The following is a 17,534-nucleotide window of genomic DNA, read 5'->3' as shown; positions in this document are numbered from 1 at the left end:
AATTGAGTGCTGTCATAAACTCCGGAGTCTATATCTCTAGATCACTCTAAAAACAATTTAGGCAGATAGACATCTGCCAGGAATTGTGTAGATTTGGCTGGTTCTGCCTTGAACTAAGGGAAGGATCTAACAGATCCCTGGCATTATTTTTCTGTAGCAATTTTTAGTTCAGTTTGCACTGCTTAGGCCATCCATATTGGGGGGAAAATATCCAGCCAAATTCTGGGGGGATATCCAAAATATCCCCCCCAGTCTTGGGGGAAAATATCCAGCCCAATTCTGATAACTGTTTGATGCTAATAACCGTAGGTCATGTGTTGGCTTTTCTGTAGTTCCCTTGCTCCTTTGCTTGGTGAGGCTGGGGAATTGACTTGTTTTCTGCCTTCATGTCTGGAAAAGATTAAAGCCAAAGAGCCTTAGTACGAGTTAATAGCCAATAAACTTTGAAAATGGGACGAGCAATGTTTAATTTTTTGGAGTGCAACTTTACCCCACAGCTATGCTAGCTATTTACTTTCCTCCTCCATTAGACTGAGGACTCTGAACCCTGGAATGGGATCATTTCATAGTATTTTTGCTGTTCAGCTAGGAGGACTGACCTATGTATTGTCAAGTAACTGAGACTATTGTCTCCAGTTAATTTACAGAATCTAAACAAACAAACAAAAAATCCTCTCGCCATTTTCAATTTTCCAAACGGAATCTTGAAAGTCCTTTTTCTACATGTCTCTTCATTGATCCTTATCTCAACTACAAGCCTCAGTGCTAAGTCCTCCTCCTTTTCCCCTGCATGTTTTGTACTGGGCTGTGCAGTATTAAGCACTCTATTGATTAATTGCCGTGACAGGAGGCTTTCAGAAGAGCGGGAAGAGACGCTTGCCACTGGCAGGAGGGCTGTTTCTGCTTCTCTCCACGTTGTTGATAATATTTATCATGAATTCTATCATAACTTATTCAGGCTTCTGAACCTAGGAAAGTAATTAATCTCAAGATACTCTCTTACTAGATTTACACTCTTGTGCAGAAATATTAAGCCCGTGGTTTAGCTGGAATTAAAACCAACTTTGAACTGTGGAGCGGAATCACTGATGCAATAAAACATCTGATGTGTGCAGGGTCTGCTTTTAGCTCTTCAGTGAGATGGTGCTCCCGAAAATACTCTGCCTCCCCTTTGAGTGCTTTGATCTGTGTGAAAGTGTCTGTGAGCCCTTGAACGCTTCCTCCTTAGATCCTTAGAACTATTGTCTTAACAATAACAACAAAAAAGACATTTCTGAACATGACTCTTTCTGTAAATAGGCTAAATGAGCTGGCATCTTGGAGCCGGTTCCTTGTTTTGCTATATGCGTGTAGGTAGAAAGAAACTTATACTTCCTGCCACTATAATTTCAAGGTGTTGTTGTGATGAAGAATTAGCAGCATGTCAGTCACCTTCCCCTTAAAAAAGTCAAGTGTAATCAAAGTTTCTTAAAAACCTCACTGAAAGAACTGGTTTTTGTCTTAAGGAGGAACGCCGCTAGTTAAAAGGCTTTGGTGGTTGCTTCTGTCTGATGGAATTTATTGGGAAGCCTGTTCAGCTGGAGGAGACCACAGCTTTGGCTTTAAGGTGGTTATTCCCTACCCTTTCAGGTTATTCCTGAAAAGCAGACTTGATGGGAAGAGAGAAAAAGCTTTTGCCTGGTCCTATTAGATTGATTCTTATGCCTCTACAGATGCTGCTTTTAGCTATTGAGCTCTGGAAGAAACAACCTTTCAGCGCTACCTGTCTTCCTACATAAATAGACCTCTTTGAAACACCCTTCTTCCTAGTGCAACAACAAACTGCCTGATCTGTACGCAGCTGGGATTGCAACAATTTGTCCTGCTCCTCCCTGTGCAGTCATTCTGACATGGTCATAGAATGCTTCAGGTTGGAAGGGACCTCTAGAGATCATCTAGTCCAACCCCCTGCACACGCAGGGTCACCTAGAGCACGTGGCACAGGACTGCGTCCAAGCGGGTTTGAAGATCTCCAGAGAAGGAGACTCCACAACCTCTCTGGGCAGCCTGTTCCAGGGCTCTGGCACCCTCACTGGGAAGAAATTTTTCCTTAAGTTCCTGTGGAACTTTTGGTGTTTCAGTTTCTGGCCATAACCTCTAGTTCTGTCGGTGGCCACCACTGAAAAGAGGCCAGCCCCATCCTCCTCACTGCCTCCCTTGAGGTACTTCTAGACACTGCTCAGGTCCCCTCTCAGCCTTCTCTTCTCCAGCTGAACAGGCCCAGCTCCCTCAGCCTCTCCTCATAGGGCAGATGTTCCAGGCCCCTGATCATCCTTGTGGCCCTGCACTGGACTCTCTCCAGCAGCTCCACATCCCTCTTGTACTGTGGAGCCCAGAACTGGACACAATACTCCAGATGCGGCCTCACCAGGGCTGAGTAGAGGGGCAGGATCCCCTCCCTCGACCTGCTGGAGACGCTCTTCTTAACGCACCCCAGGATCCCGTTGGCCTTGGTCCCTGCAGTGGCTCCCAACGTGGATGGATCTCCTCCCTGCTGCACGTGAGACCGTAGTGTGGATGACCATGCCCAGGTCGTTGCTGGGGTCACTGCTTCAGGCTCTGCTGGTGACGTGTCCCCAGCGCAGCGCAGGGCTCCGTGTGGGTCTGGTGGCTCCTGGCCACTGCTGCCGCATTCCGATTGCAGCGCCACTGTTTAAAGCTTCCCTGCATGTGCCTGTACAGCAGTAATTCTGGCTTTCTGCTGCTTTGGAAGGCTGTTCCTGGGTAGTAATGAAATAGATATTAAATAATAAAGCTTCAATTATATTCTACCAGCTAACTGCAAAGATGCTTACAAGTTTTTTGTTTTTTCCTTTTTTATCAGTGGGGCGTCTCCTTCCATTGTGTATGCCTATAAATGATATCTTTCTATATAAAACTTTCAAATGTTCAATGTTGAGCTTCATTAGCTTCATTTTTTAGTCCACTCTCAAGGTTTTAGAAATTATTTATAATTGATTTTTCTTTTAATGCTCCTTGTCTTTCTAGCTTGGGATCCAAGCAAGCTTTCTTCTCTAGTTTGATTCCAGGACTATTTTTACGGAAAGAAGAACCTCAGAGCAGTGTCATCATTCCAGCATGTCTGGGAGCTTTAATACATAGTTTAGCAACAGTTGAACCCGCCATCGCACAACAGTTGATTCTCCTATTTAAGATTGTTATTTTATTGCCACTTTTCCATACATATTTTTATTTGTGAGTTCAGTGCTGCCGTTTTCTATTTAGTGAGCTCTGGTACAATAATCCCCTGTGTCTGGGTGCTGCTCCAGCGTATGTTGTAACCACCATTCCAGCCTTCCTGGGAGAAAAATTGCTACTTGATTTCTTGAAGAAGGCATTTGCAATAATGTTATTCATTATGCATTTTAAATCTATTAGCAACTCCGCAAAGGCTTTTGTAAAGACTGGGAAATTTGGAATGCAATCTGAGTGGTTTGCTTCCTTGGTACTATTAAGAATATTTCATTTTACGTGTGTAGTGTAATTAGCTTTGTGCTTCTCCCACCCAAGCCTGGCCTGTGTTTTCTCAAAGAGCAGTGTGTTAGTGGAGCTGCTTTTCTGTTTGCTTGCTTGCTTGCTTGATGCCTCATTGTTGAGGGAGAGTGCTTTGATTATCATGAAATATTAAAGTTATAATAATCTCATGGAGGTATAAAAATTTTACAGTTAGTCTGTTTTGCTGTAATTGGAAACATGATCACTATTAAATTTTGTGGTGTGATAAACATGTTTCACCATTTTAAGATCTGTATTGCAAAAATGTTTTACTTTTGAATGCATGCCAACTGTGTGCTCAGGTATTGCAGACAGATTTGCTGAAATTAAAACCCACATAATCAGTTTGTGACATATTAGAGATATTCCTGTTTTAATACAAGAGAAAATTGAATAATTTCCCTGTAACAAATAGCACCAGTATAAATGTTGATGATTGTACTTATAAGAGTTAGTAGTGATTTTGTGCAATAAAAAGCAACATTTTATGGTAATGGACATTTTATTTGGAAGTAGGAAATGGCTATCAACTGTGAAAATTAATTGGTGTTAGTTTATCAACAAATTCAGTGTTGGCATTTTTCCATAGTGAAATAATTATTTTTTCTGTATATTTGGATATTCACTGTAACAATTTAACTGTTTTCCTATGTCATGCTTTCAATGTAGAATATCGATGAAAAGAGAAATCTTTTGTATTATGAATTTTAGTTACTAATTGTGAATTTTAGTAACTAAAATGTATAATTATAAGAAGACTGTCAAGACTTCCAACATTTTCTTAGAAAGTGTAACTTCTCTTTTTGTAATATTTAAATAAGCATTTATTCTATAGATCTATTTTCTTTAACTTTTCTGTATTTCAAAGAATAATTCTTCTTTAAATTTTGCTTCCCAAATTCAGAAGGAGAAGCTCAGGAAGGATATCTGAGAGATGTAAACACATTCAAATCAGATACTCGAAGCAGATGAAGGTGGGAGAGGTTGTCCAGGTCACTGATCCATCCTCCCAGCAGCGCCCGTGTCGCCTGTGTAGGGCATTTCCCCAGCACAGTGCTGTGTTAAGCCTGATTTCTTTTTTAAACGACTAAAGAAATGAGAACTTCCAGTCTACAGATGGTTTTCCGGCTTCTTTACCCAAAGTTTGTCTGCTGTTGTGTAGATTGAAGCATCATTACTTGGGAGGTAGATACATGCTCCTAGATTTTACCACCTATATCAACCAGATTCGCCAGCATCTTTTGTTTAGGAGGAAATAAGACATCGGAGAGCTTTCTAGAAATTCCTGGCCATTGATGTCCTGAGTCAAAGCTTTCTAATAACTCTTTGGGAAACTGGGATTTGGGTTCGCTATTCTCAGATGGAGAGATGGATATATTGACAGGAAAGTATATAGGTCCTAAACCAGCCTTTTAAAACAAAAATCAGAAACAAGAATTGCAAGAGAACTGAATGTTCATGGTTTGGGGCAAAATGCAAGAACTGCTGGTGAGTAGCCAGCAACCTTCTTCAACTCTCCTGTGTTTACAAAAGACAGGAATAATCTACTCTATTTCCTTCAGGAAGTGTTTCAGCAGAAGTGATTCAGTTCATAAGCTGAGAGTATCAGGCACATACATCAAGCGTTCCAACACAGAGCGATGCGGAGGCTTTAGCTCGGAGGAGTTCCCATTTGAATGAACACTCGGGTGAGATATTCTGAGGAAAAGAGCTTAATCTGTCCAAGACTTAAGACCTGCAGTGAAAATTGGAAGTCTGGCTGGGGGCTCAGAGACATGACTGGTTTAATGGATTTGAGAGCTTTTTTTGCAACATCTGAGTAACCTTAAAAGCTACTTTTTCTTGCAGGTGCAAAATGAATTATTCTAGGTTTCAACCTGCCTAGTTGCTGTTTGAGATTTATTTGGGGGGTTTGGATATATTTTGGGCTTTTCTGTTTTGATTTCTAGGTTCCTCTTGTGCATTGAAAAGTTAGGATTTAAACCTATTCTTTATTTCAGCAGCAGCTTTGAATTTCATTTATTCCACAGCAGACTTTTTCTGTCTGTACCTCTAAGCACTCTTATCTTACAGGAGATGTGCACAACCTTCCACAAAATGTTATAATCTGTTTTTTTTTTTAATACTATTTCTAGTATTCAAGAGCAACTGAAAAAAAAATGAGCCTAAAGTGAACACTGCAACACAGGCAATTCGTTAGATTTTCCGCTCAGTATTCAATTAATTGTCAAGTCCTTATTTTCATCATTGCTATATTTTTCATAGAGCAGAAGCATAGTCACTTTTGACAGATTGAATTCGATGTGTTATACTTGAATGTGAAAGAAGTAAACATTGTCAGGCTTTTTATGAACACATCAAAATCTAATGGTTAAATTTATTTTTTGGAACAGTTGGCTATGGATATCTTTATTTATCTGTAAAGACGGGTGTATGTGTTTCAGTCTATCTGTAATTAAGCCACTTTTTAATTGAAAGAGGAAAATGGGAATAATGAAAATTTTCATACTGAAAATATTACTGCTTCTATTTTAATGCGCTGGAATATTTCCTTTACATTTCAAAGCATGCTTTCATAGAGTGAAGACCAAAAAGGGCCTCAGAATTTCTCTGCCTAAGAAATATGACACAGATCAGCTATAACTGTTGAGAAAATTTGTAACAGACATGGATTTCTTTTCCATCCAAGGCTAGTTGATAGCGATTCTCTTTTGTTTTGAGTCTCAACGCTATTCTTCCTAATTACTGTGAAATTAAATTATTTGCACACTCCTCATTTCAAAACAAAATTGTAATGAAAAGCCCTTAAACTTTTTCTCTTGTTTACTTACCTACTGTTATCTGAAAGAAAAAATATGTTTCTTATAAGATCTGTTTTTCTTTCAGTCATGTGGAAAACTCGCATCTTCTGCTTATAATTCAAATAAACGCTGCATTTTTTACTGATTTTTTCTTTTATGATAGCTGTGTGCTAAAACTAGAGATTGTGCGGCTGGCAAATATTTTTATTATTAATAGGGAAAGCAAACATACGTATAAAAATACAAAGAGGAGAATGTAAACATGTCCAAATGTGTGTTCATGGGCTTGGGAGTGCAAATTCACTACAAATTCACATGTCTGGACACACGGACACATGCATGCACATATGTATAAAGCTGCATATCTAATCACAAAATTACGTTCCCATACACTCACTGCCAAGTTGTTCCAACAGCTAAAACTTTATGGAAAATAGCTCAAAAGAGTCCTAAGAGCTGTTTGTTCTCACAACTTAAAAGAGGACAAAGGGATTTCTTTTCCCATTTCTTTTGGTTTTCATTTTATTTCTAGTCTAAGAAAAAATAAATGGGATCTACTGGCTGTTAGAAGTTAGTACTTCATAAAGGAAAATGGGCAAAAATAGCTAAATGTAGTCACCCTATTCAACATCTTATAACATCCATAGCCACTTTTAAAATGAGATTCCTTGAGATGTATTTATCTGCTATTAAGAAGCTATCAAGATAGACTGTTCTGTACCTTTTGTTCTTATAAGAGCGTCCGTTACTTTATTTTATATTTCATTCACAAATGAAATAAAGCAAGAGAGGGACATTGACTACTTTAGATTGCTAAGTCAAGAGGACATCACCTGTCCTCTACAATGACCACAGAGGAAAAAAAGCTCTAACCCAAGAAAAAAGAACAAGTACGAACTTTCTGAGAAGAAATTTTGAAAAACATATTCCAAACTGTTATTTTTTAAAGACTGATGACTTTAAATCAGGGAAGCTGTTAATAGTAAGTGAAAATTAGTCAAATTTCAATCTGTCTGCTTTAACCCGCACTCGCTTTCCGCAACACGAACACCACTAAACCCAACTCAACCTATAAAATTTCTCTGTTATAGTAGTATTATAAGAACAGGAATATAAACAATTGCATCAAAATATTATTCAACTAAATGATATGCTGAACTACATGAACTAAAGTAATAATGCTGCTGTGTAGAAAGGGAAAGCTCAGGCTTGCTATTAGAAAGTGTAAATGAAAACCATCCATCTGAGTCTAGAACATAAAAAGGTAGCAGTTCCCATTCACAATGTGCTTTTGACTGTCGGTAGATTTAAAACTATGTTTATTTTTTTTCTTTCTTTAAAATTTCGACCCAGTGATCAGCATGGATGACACAAATCTTGAGAATTTTGCTTGTGATGATATATTACATTACATTTCTTTGACTCCGTATGTATGTGTGTGTCAGCCCTTTATTCAAAGTTAATTTATTATTGACTGAAGATTCTCTTCAGGTGGGATGATGGCCCTATAAACTACGGCCAGTCTAAAACTTTTATTTATTTATTTTAGGCAACAGGGCTTTGATTTTACAAATTATTTGATGTAGTATAAATATTATTGCAATGTGAAAGCTATGTCTGTGACATTTTGAAATTAGATTGATCTTTAATTCAGAACTCAAAGCTTTCAGTTCAAATATTAATGTACTGTTATAGGTCAAAAAAAAGAATAAAGAGATCTACTAATAGTTTGATTTGCAAGAACAGATGGATTAAGTTAAAACACAAGACTAAAAGTATCTGCTTAGTGCTTTGAGGGAAGGAAAGAACCTTTTGCTATGCTTTTTGTGCCAAGTTAAACTCCCTTATGCGCAAACAAGCATAACTTAAATGTTTTACACTCCCCCCCAAATATTTTAATTTGAACCAATATGATAAAACATATGCTGCTATATTTTTTAAAGGTACAAGATGTGCAAGATGTTAGAAGATGTTACAGGATAACCTATTCCGTATTTATTTCCAGGCTTTCCTTACAGAAAAGGGCACTTACTTAGCAATAATATTTTAAGGGCATAATTAACTCTTATTAGGCAGCAAAATTATAGTCGTTACATTTATTTTAATGTAAGATACAAAATCACCTTTTTGAATACAGAAGTATTTTTGTAGGAATAAATATTCCCAGAAAATGGTAATTTTCTTTTTGCATGTATTATTTGTGGTCGCATCCAGCTACTTCATTCTTTATATTAATTTCATTTTTCTACTTGTTTTGCGGGTTGCGAAAAATATACTCAAGTGTGGAATTATGCTTTAAATATAGACATATTGAGAAAATCCCTCTGTAATGGAAAGAAAATTTTGTATCGTGCACTTGATAGACGAGATAAAATTATTTAAGTGATTATTATCATACTTAAGAGTATGAAATGAAAACACATAAAAGAGTGCTTCTGCTGTATGTTCTAATTTCCTCTTTGTGGGTTGAAAGCTTTATTTTGAATGCTAAACATAGATACGACATTTTTTCATAATTATCATAGAATTTGGGATTTGGTTTCAAAAATTTTAAGTTCTGCCACTAAAATTCATGCAGGGATTGGAGATGAGGAAGCCATTAATCACTGGAAGAAACAAAGAAAGAAACAAAACCGTCTTGGTGATTTCCTGGATTTTTGCTATGGAGAAGGAAGAAAGTGCCGGGGTTCCGTGTTGCATAGTGCTGCGCTGTTGTGTTCGCCACACTCTGCAGCAGTCGTCATTTTAAAATCTCATTGCAAGGATTGATTTTTGTTTGTTTGTTTTGCTTTTGCAAGCATGCCATACCAGTTAGACATGTCGTGCATCTCTGTTGATGTAATCCCAGTTTCATGATTTGCAAATTCTTCTTACATAGCTTTAGGAAAACGGGTAAGGCCGTTACTCTACAGGTGCGTTCTTCAGTTCTTCTTGGCTGTACTATCCAACTGTTTGCTATGTTTTTAGTATCCAGATTCGTTTCTTTCCATGAAAACATCCTCATTCCTTTCTTTGTGTGCTCCTGCTGTGCATGATATAGGTTGGGTTTTTATTCCTCTTCTGTATTTGAAGTTAGTCTTCTGATTTCAACATGGTATTTACTGTGGGCATACCGTGACGTTGCAGACTTTTGAGGAATATGGCAGAGAAACAAGGACTTCTTATTTATATCTAAATGTTGCTTACAGGGAATGAGAGGCGATGCAAGTGAGGCGAATGAAAACATAACAAGGGATCAGAATTATTTCCAAGCAGAGTATTTTTCTAAAGCTTTTCACCGGATTTTAGTTATTTTTAAAAGAAAGAAAGTCCAAAACAAATAGTAAAAAGGATAGAAATCCAAGCAGGCCTGCTGTGGTCAAGGAATGTGTACTTGGATGCTGCTAGCAGCAAAGACAATATGTTTATGTGCCTGGGAGAGCTTGTGTGTGGCACCGGGATCTGCTAACCAGGACCTTCAAATCGCTGTCTACCAGGTAGAAACACTAAAACCTGTACGTTAAAATAACTCTGCTTTGGCAGTTTCGGCATTGCTGTTCAATGAATAGATGTATTCGTCTCCGAAAATATCCATAGAAATTTCCATAGAAACTGTATTAAGGATTAAAAACTTTCTAATTGATTCAGAAAAGTGGTTACTTAGGCAGATGGGTTATATGAGCGCAGTGAGACGATGTAACAAACTGCACGAGCCTGCGTGTTGGCACATGTCAATCTTAAAGAATGGCCTAAGATAATAATGCAATTTCATTAGGATAACTGGAGTTTAATAAGATTCTGGGGAGTGAAAGTAGAGAAAGAAAAATTAAATCTCCACTACGTTCTGTACAGCCATTTGTTTTAATACTGTCTTGCAATCAGAGAGTAATTTTTTTTTATAAAATAATCTCATATTACAGCCTGGCAGCTCAACATACTCAAGATTTAAAGTTTCCTAAAGTGGAAAAAAAAAAAAACAGAAAACCCGTAATTCTCAGCAAACATAAACAGCATTTTAAAATTGTATGGGGGTTACTGCATTTGCCTAGTAGTACTTGTGGATTATTATTTCCTTTAGGTGGTTAAATACTGGAATGATTTAGCCATTCTTCCTTTTTTCCGAAATACGTTTATCTTTTAAAATTCGATTCCAGCAGGGCTTAATGGTATGTTTTGTTTTGTTTTGTTTCCTGGGTTTTCCTTCTGTTGCTGGGGGAGGGTTGGGAGGAGATGTCTGTACGCGAGCACCTGTTCTGATCCGGTACGTGCGGCTGCCTTTAAGGACAGTTACTGGAAATTGGAAATTTGCTATTGGGAAGGCGCAGGGAGCTGGTGCCGGGCAGCGGGGCTGCCTCGAGGGGCGTGGGGCTGCCTCTGGTGTTAAGGGCAGTTATTGGAAACTGGAAATTCGCTATTGGGAAGGCACAGGGAGCTGGTGCCGGGCGGCGGGGCTGCCTCAAGCCTCGGCCCGCAGCAGGGCCGGCTGCCTCAGGCCTGGGCCCGCAGCAGGGCCGGCTGCCTCAGGCCTCAGCCCACGTCAGGGCCGGCTGCCTCAGGGCCGGCCCCGTTCTGCCCGCTCTGCCGCTTCCCTTGCAGCCCCTGCAGCCGCCCGGGTGGCTCTTGGGTTCCTCGGCCCCCATGGCTTTGGGATCAGCTGGCAGGATCTCCCCGACAGCAGTGAAACGTGGGCTCGTGCGGGAGTGTGACACGAGAACCAGCTGTGTCAGGCGGAGTCTGTCTTTCTCCGGATAGTGTAGCCAAAGGAATAATTTGTCCTTTCTCTTAAGATGCTCTTCCTGCCCTGTGCTGCCCACTGCCCGGGTTCCAAAAAAAGAAACACAAATGGAAGGGAAAAGCAAAAGCAGGGCACGGAGGCAGGGGGGAGCGTCACGACGCCTCAAGGGAAGTTTGGCGGCTGCTCCGAGGGGCAAACCTGGCTGAAAGTGACCCATGTTGGGCGCTAAACTCGGTGCACTGCGTGACCTGATGAGAAAGAGCAGAGGACAGAACAGCGCAGGTAGCATTGCAGTAAACATCTACAAACCACCCGACCCATTGCAGTAAACATCTGCTACAAACCGCCCGGCCCAGGAGAGGAATTGGGTGAGTGCTGGATAACTGCTGCAGACCTTGTCGTTGCAGACGATCATAGGAATGGGGGATGCCCGTTAAGGCAGGAGATTTCTGGAAGTAACTGATGGGACAGCTAGGGAACATGCTGTGCTGGACTTGTTGCAAACAAATAAGGAAGAAGTGGTTGAAGGTGTGAAGGTGGATGGCAGCCTGGGCCCCAGTGATCACGGACAAAGGAGTCCAGGAAAACTATTGATGACTCCAACTAGTGATCAGCTGGGTCGTGTCAGTGTCACTCACGCTTTGATACTGAGCTCGATGGCATTGAATGTTGCTATTGAAGAACTGAACTATAGGACAGTGGACTACCTACTTAATTAGGGATGGGGATAGCTACAGCAAGGAGCAAGACTGCCCTTCAAAGGGACAAAGGCAGAAACAAAGGAAGAAATGCACTAAAAGGAACACTGTAAAACTTAGCACAGGCAATATCAAAGTCTTGCACCCTGGGACTTAATAATCCATGTGCCAGAACATGTTGGGGGCTGGCTGGCTAGAAAGGAGCTTTGGAAAAACAATCTGGGAGTGCTGGTGGTCAACGTAGTCCATGGCAGCGGTGCACCCTTGCAGCAAAGGCGGCCATGCCGGTATTAGGCTGAGTTAGCAGGAGATAATCACCAGTAGGTTAAGGAAACCAGTCCTTTCCTTCTATTCCACACTGGTGAGACCACATCTGGAGTAGTGTGTCCAGTTTTGGACCACCCCAGTCCAAAGAAGACATTGACGTGCTGGAATGAGTGGAGGGCCACCACGACCATGAGTTTTCTGGAGCGCATCATGCAAGAGGAGAGACTGGGAGAGCTGTGCTTGTTGAGACTGAGAAAAGGCTCACAAGGGATCTCATGGTAGTTCACAGCTTGCTAGCTGGAGGCTGGAGAAAAGAGAGGCTGTCTGTTGAGTGCACAGTGATAGCATGAGAGGTGATGGACACAAACTGGAAAACAGGAAGTCCTGATTAAATATGAAGAAATATACTGTCACAGTGAGAATGCAGGACGAGGTTGTCAAGAGAGGTTGTGCAATCTCCACTCTTCGAGACTACACAAAGCCTGACTGGCCAAGGACCTGACCCAAGTGACCATGCTTTGAGTTGGAGACTGCACTAGCTGGCTTCTGCAAGTCCCTTCAATCCAAAGGAGTCCATGACTGTGTTAGTCTATGAACTTCAGTGGAGCTGAATGTTCCTTAAAACAGCAATAACTTTTTTTTTTTTTTTTTTTTTTTTCTGGGGGGAAGAGAAGGGTGACCTCAGTAACAACACAAGATATTCTCAAAGCGGTAGAGAGAAAGTTGTTGTTGTGGAGACTGGCCAATTAAAAAGCCAAATTAAACAACAGAATTTGAGATAACCTCAGAGAGGTCCCTCGTGTAGGATGACTAAATTTTAGAGGCTGAATGGCACTCAGTGGTTCCTAACCCCATCTCCTTCAGCATAGTCACTTCACTTTCCACCTTAATTTTTTGCTGAAGAGTAAGCAAACTTAACTCAAAGCCAAGAATATTTGGAAGGGCTGCTTTTTTCATTTTATATATTGCACATTTTGTGGCAGTGTTTTTCTTGGGTTTAGTACATTTCTGATTGTAGCACAGTCATTACTTCATTTTTCTAAACATATGTATTTAAAGCCCACAAGGGCCTATGAAAGCTGATACTAAAATAAGATATCGTATGTATCAAAACGGTGGTTTCTTTAGGAAAGCCATTTTTAACCTCTACTTCATAGTTCTTTTTCTGTGTCAGGAATGCATCTTTTTCCTTTCTTTATAATTTTGTCCTTCACAATAGTCATTGATATTAAAGTAGAAAATGAAGAATATGCTACTGTTTTTAATAAAATCCAATAAAATCAGTTAGAATTACTCGAAGGAAATATTTTATTAAAAAGGAAAAGAAAAATCATATGGTCTTGCATAGGAAGTAGCTGTCAGAGAATTGTATTATTCGACATGTATAAGAATTTGTTACACAGATAAATAGTTTCTTTCCAGGGATGCTAAACGAGGAGGGTGTTCCTTGCCCAAAGGACTCCTCAGCTCACATCTCAGCTCTCATCTGTTGTGACCGTCTCTGATGCATGCTGATTTCTTGCTCTTATGGTATAATTTCCTTTCTGAAGGAAACATTTTTCTTTTAGAATGATTTCAAAAGGGACTATAATTAGAATATATATTCCTGGATAGTCATGTAGGAGAGCTTTGCTTGACCAAGAAACCTAAGTACCTTTTCAGATTACATGGTCAACTGGCCACTTGTGACTGCGTGTGAGCTAAGGCAACCAGACTGACAAATCCTGAAACACAGAGGCAAACCCATCCTTTTCTTACCGGTATCTCACCTTCACCCTCAGCTATTAGTTTTGTTCAATCGTCCCCCTTGGTTATATAAAATAACTGGCTATATGATGGCAAAAGCTTTGCTAGCTTTGTGCTGTGCTCAGTGAGTTCGTGTCACGTAAGTAGTGCACGTAGTGCCTTGAAGAAGACTTACAAAAGCTCTAGGAGGAGAACTGATGCGTGTAGGAGGGCACCAGAAGTGGTAGGATAGGTCTTAAGGAGAGAAGCGTGTTTGTTTATAATGTATATTCTTTTGCAGAAGACTTAAATAATATTTGTGTGTTTTTCTGGGTGGTTGCTTGCCACTCCACCAAGAAGACAGTGAGATGTTTAATGCCTCAGAGAGTGTGATAATTCATAGAAAATACCTAATAGTTCTGTACATGCAGCTTCAGCTCTGGTTCCTTCGCTGATTCCAGATTTGTTTTTAATTTTGGATTCAAAAGTTATAAATGAGATTTTGAGTAGCTTTTCTGTTATCTTGCTAAAGAATGAGGAAAGTTATTTTTGTGTTATACTTGGCTTGAACTTGGTATACATGCAGGATTTCTCTCTGGTGTTCCTCCAGATTATTTCACTTTCAAAGGACAATGTAAAGATAAATTTCCGTGGTGATTTATCAGATATATGTGAATTGTGATTGCAGTCTTCGTAACTCCCTCACGAGCGACAAAGGGCAGCGTTCAAGTTCATTGCTAGGTTCTTCTCTTCAGGTACTTGGGGTTTACAACTTGGGTTAACTTCAATTAACAGTGAAAGCTGATGGGCAATATCTGTTTATCTTGTGAGACAGATTCAGAATAGTTTATAAAGAAAGTATTACGTTTTAGCATGCACGTGCTGGTGTTTGGTAATTACATGCTAATATATTTACCCTTCTCTCTCTCTCTCTACCCTTCTCTCTCAAAAAATCTGAAGGTATGAAATGATGTTAGTAGCGTATATAATGAGAGCAGTGTCTTTTCTTATCATCTTTTAGGCTTTATTTGCCGTCTCTGAGGCTTTATGATCAGAGCACTTGTGCTGATCTGTCTAGCTGATTGCTGGCTGTAGTGTTTCTGGCTACTCAGTCTGCTCAAGAATAGCAGTTGTGTTTCTGATAATGCTACAGTTGAAGTTCAGGTCCTGAGTGTGAAATTTGTGTAGGACCGGAGATGTAACCTTTTGTTTAGGGCACTTTCTGAACGAAAACAAAGCCAACGTTAATCTTGGCTAATAGAGATAAAATTAATTTTAAAACAAATTTTAAATTAATATAAATTCAACTTTCCCTTAAAATACATTTAAATATGTAATTGGGAGGGTTTATATTATGATTAAAGCTTAATTATAATTTATTCAAACTATATAAATAGTTTTCTGTCAATATGCACTTCTTATAAAACCTGAGCAAGCTTCTGCATAAGTGAATTGTGTGGTTAAGACTTTAGAACTTAACTAGTTTTGACAGTCACACCTACTGTAGATATCAAGAGTATTTTCTGTAGTGCAAATTAGTAGTTCCTTTAATATTCAGAAGCTAAATGGAAGTTCAAAAAGAAAAAATGCTTTTCTTGTTCCAACTTATGAATACCAACTTTGTGTGAAGGCCAAGCCTACCAGTCCTACAGTCCTGCATTAAAATAGTAGTGGGTTCTCTAACTACAGATAATGCTTTCAGTGTTTTATAGATTGTAGGATGTGTAGTATTTTTCCTTTTCATATCCAACTAATTCCGTATATTTTCATTCAGTTCTTAAAAGATCTTTAATCTATTGCAATTTCTTTTCAAAGTAGCTCAACACAAATACTTGTACAAGCTCTTGTAATCATCTGGTAAATAATATGTCATTGTTTTCCTAACTTTGGGTTAGAATACTTTCTGCAAGTTAAGTTAGAAAATTGCTGCATATGTAGTCTGATCTCCTAATTAGCAAAAAGCAATATTAAATGGTGTGTAAAGCTTGATTTAATTGCTGATTGGAGTATTTTAATCATTTCAAGCAATGAAATAGAAAAATAAGTTGACAAAATATGAAAGGAAGATTTAAATAGATTTTTTCAAATCAAGTTGTCTATTTGATGCTTTAAATTGGTTTAGTTTTGTTTAAGCTGTTTAGTCTGTGGTTTTGCAGTCTGGTGAAAGAGAATGAAGCTGAATGAATGAAATTTTATCTGGCACACCTGCTCTATAGTGAACACTGGATAAGCAAATGAATGTACTGCTTCTGGCCTTCACAGCCAGGGATCTACAAAATAACCAGACTGTGTTTGTAGGTAGTTGACCAGAAAACCTGCACTAATCAATATCATTCTCAGCCCTTTTTTTGTGCTCTCTACTTTCATCTTTCCAAGGGAATGATCCTGCGCCTGTAACATTGAAACACAGCGCAATATATGTAAATATATGTAAATAGAGTGGTGGGAGGATTCACTTTTCTCTTCGTGGGACCTAGTTCTCCCTTAGCCAAGCACGGCACGGTGGGAGAGAGGCTCTGGAACAGCCACTGCCCCTTTCCCAGGATAACGGGACAGTTATCCCGGCATTGCTCCCAAGCAAGGTCGTGCCTACATATTTTTAAGGCAAGTTTTGGTGTTTTGGGGGAATGTGATTGCAAGCCCATGGGCACACAACCCTTGAAGATAGTGGCAATGTTTCTTCTTTGGGTCCCTGGGCATCCAGCACCGTGCTTCATAACACACCTGAGCAAGCAGAGCACGCCTAGACAGGCAATGAATTCATCAACTCTTCAGGCTGTTGAATATATCGGAAAAACTGCATTTAGGGTATATGGTTAATCTCTTGGTTAACAAAATTTTGATTTGATAAAGAGCTAGAGTGCTGGGCACACTCTCAAGAGATCAAACACGGGGGTAGGTTCCAGTGTAGGCGTCAGCCAGGACAGGTATTATCTGCTCTTCTGCTGAAGGTCCTTCTGCAGCTCCCTTGTCCTGTTTTGGTGTCATTCAAAATAACAGCAGCTACATTCACACTTGTCATGCATCTCTGGACATTCTTTTCCTAGTAGTCATAAAGAACATTTATTTCCATTACAACTTACAACTGACTCTTAAACTTTTTAGAAAAACTATAATTATGCCTTCTTTTACTCCGTGCTGTGGACCATGCAAATTTCTTTTCTGCAGCCTTTCTTCCTAAGTCTGTTACCACTCATAGAGTTCTTTCTAATTTTTGTCTGTGTCTCTTAAAAAGGTTCCAGAATTTGATAGCTAAATGCTAGCAGTAAATGTAATAGGGTATTTACATCTCGAGTCTCACAGAGGACGTCTGAATGACACATTCTAGTAATACAATTTGTGCTGCAGTTGCCTTCGGATCCATGTCATTGTGCCTGTGTCTAGCCCTTCAACTTCCCGTGAAAAAATGCATTTTCAGCATTTGATTTCACATTCCAGCATGGAGCAATTTGCATTTCTTTTGGCTGAATTTCATCATGTCGATTTGAGATTCTCGCTCCAGTTCATCAAGATGCTTCTGATTTCACATCCCATCTTCCAGAGGGCTTGCAGCCCTGCCCGTGGGCCTAACCTACATGCATTATAAGCATATTTGATTATATGTGACTTCGTATCGGGTCTAGAAATTAGTGACGAAGCCTTTTGGTTTTGCTCTGTTCCCAGCAGCGAGCAGAAATCGTTCTTCTCTTGTGGCTATTTATGGATCCACAGAAAGCGAGCGGATGATTTCAAAGGAGTAAATCGTAATTACACTTATGGTAGGGAAGCGCTCCCGGTGCAGGGGCGCCTGCCCCG

The sequence above is a fragment of the Tinamus guttatus genome, unplaced genomic scaffold, assembly GCF_059628265.1.
Source record: "Tinamus guttatus ecotype Peru unplaced genomic scaffold, ASM5962826v1 Tinamus_guttatus_pri_ptg000659l, whole genome shotgun sequence".
NCBI lineage: Eukaryota > Metazoa > Chordata > Aves > Tinamiformes > Tinamidae > Tinamus > Tinamus guttatus.
Note: the sequence above shows the minus strand (reverse complement) of the source record.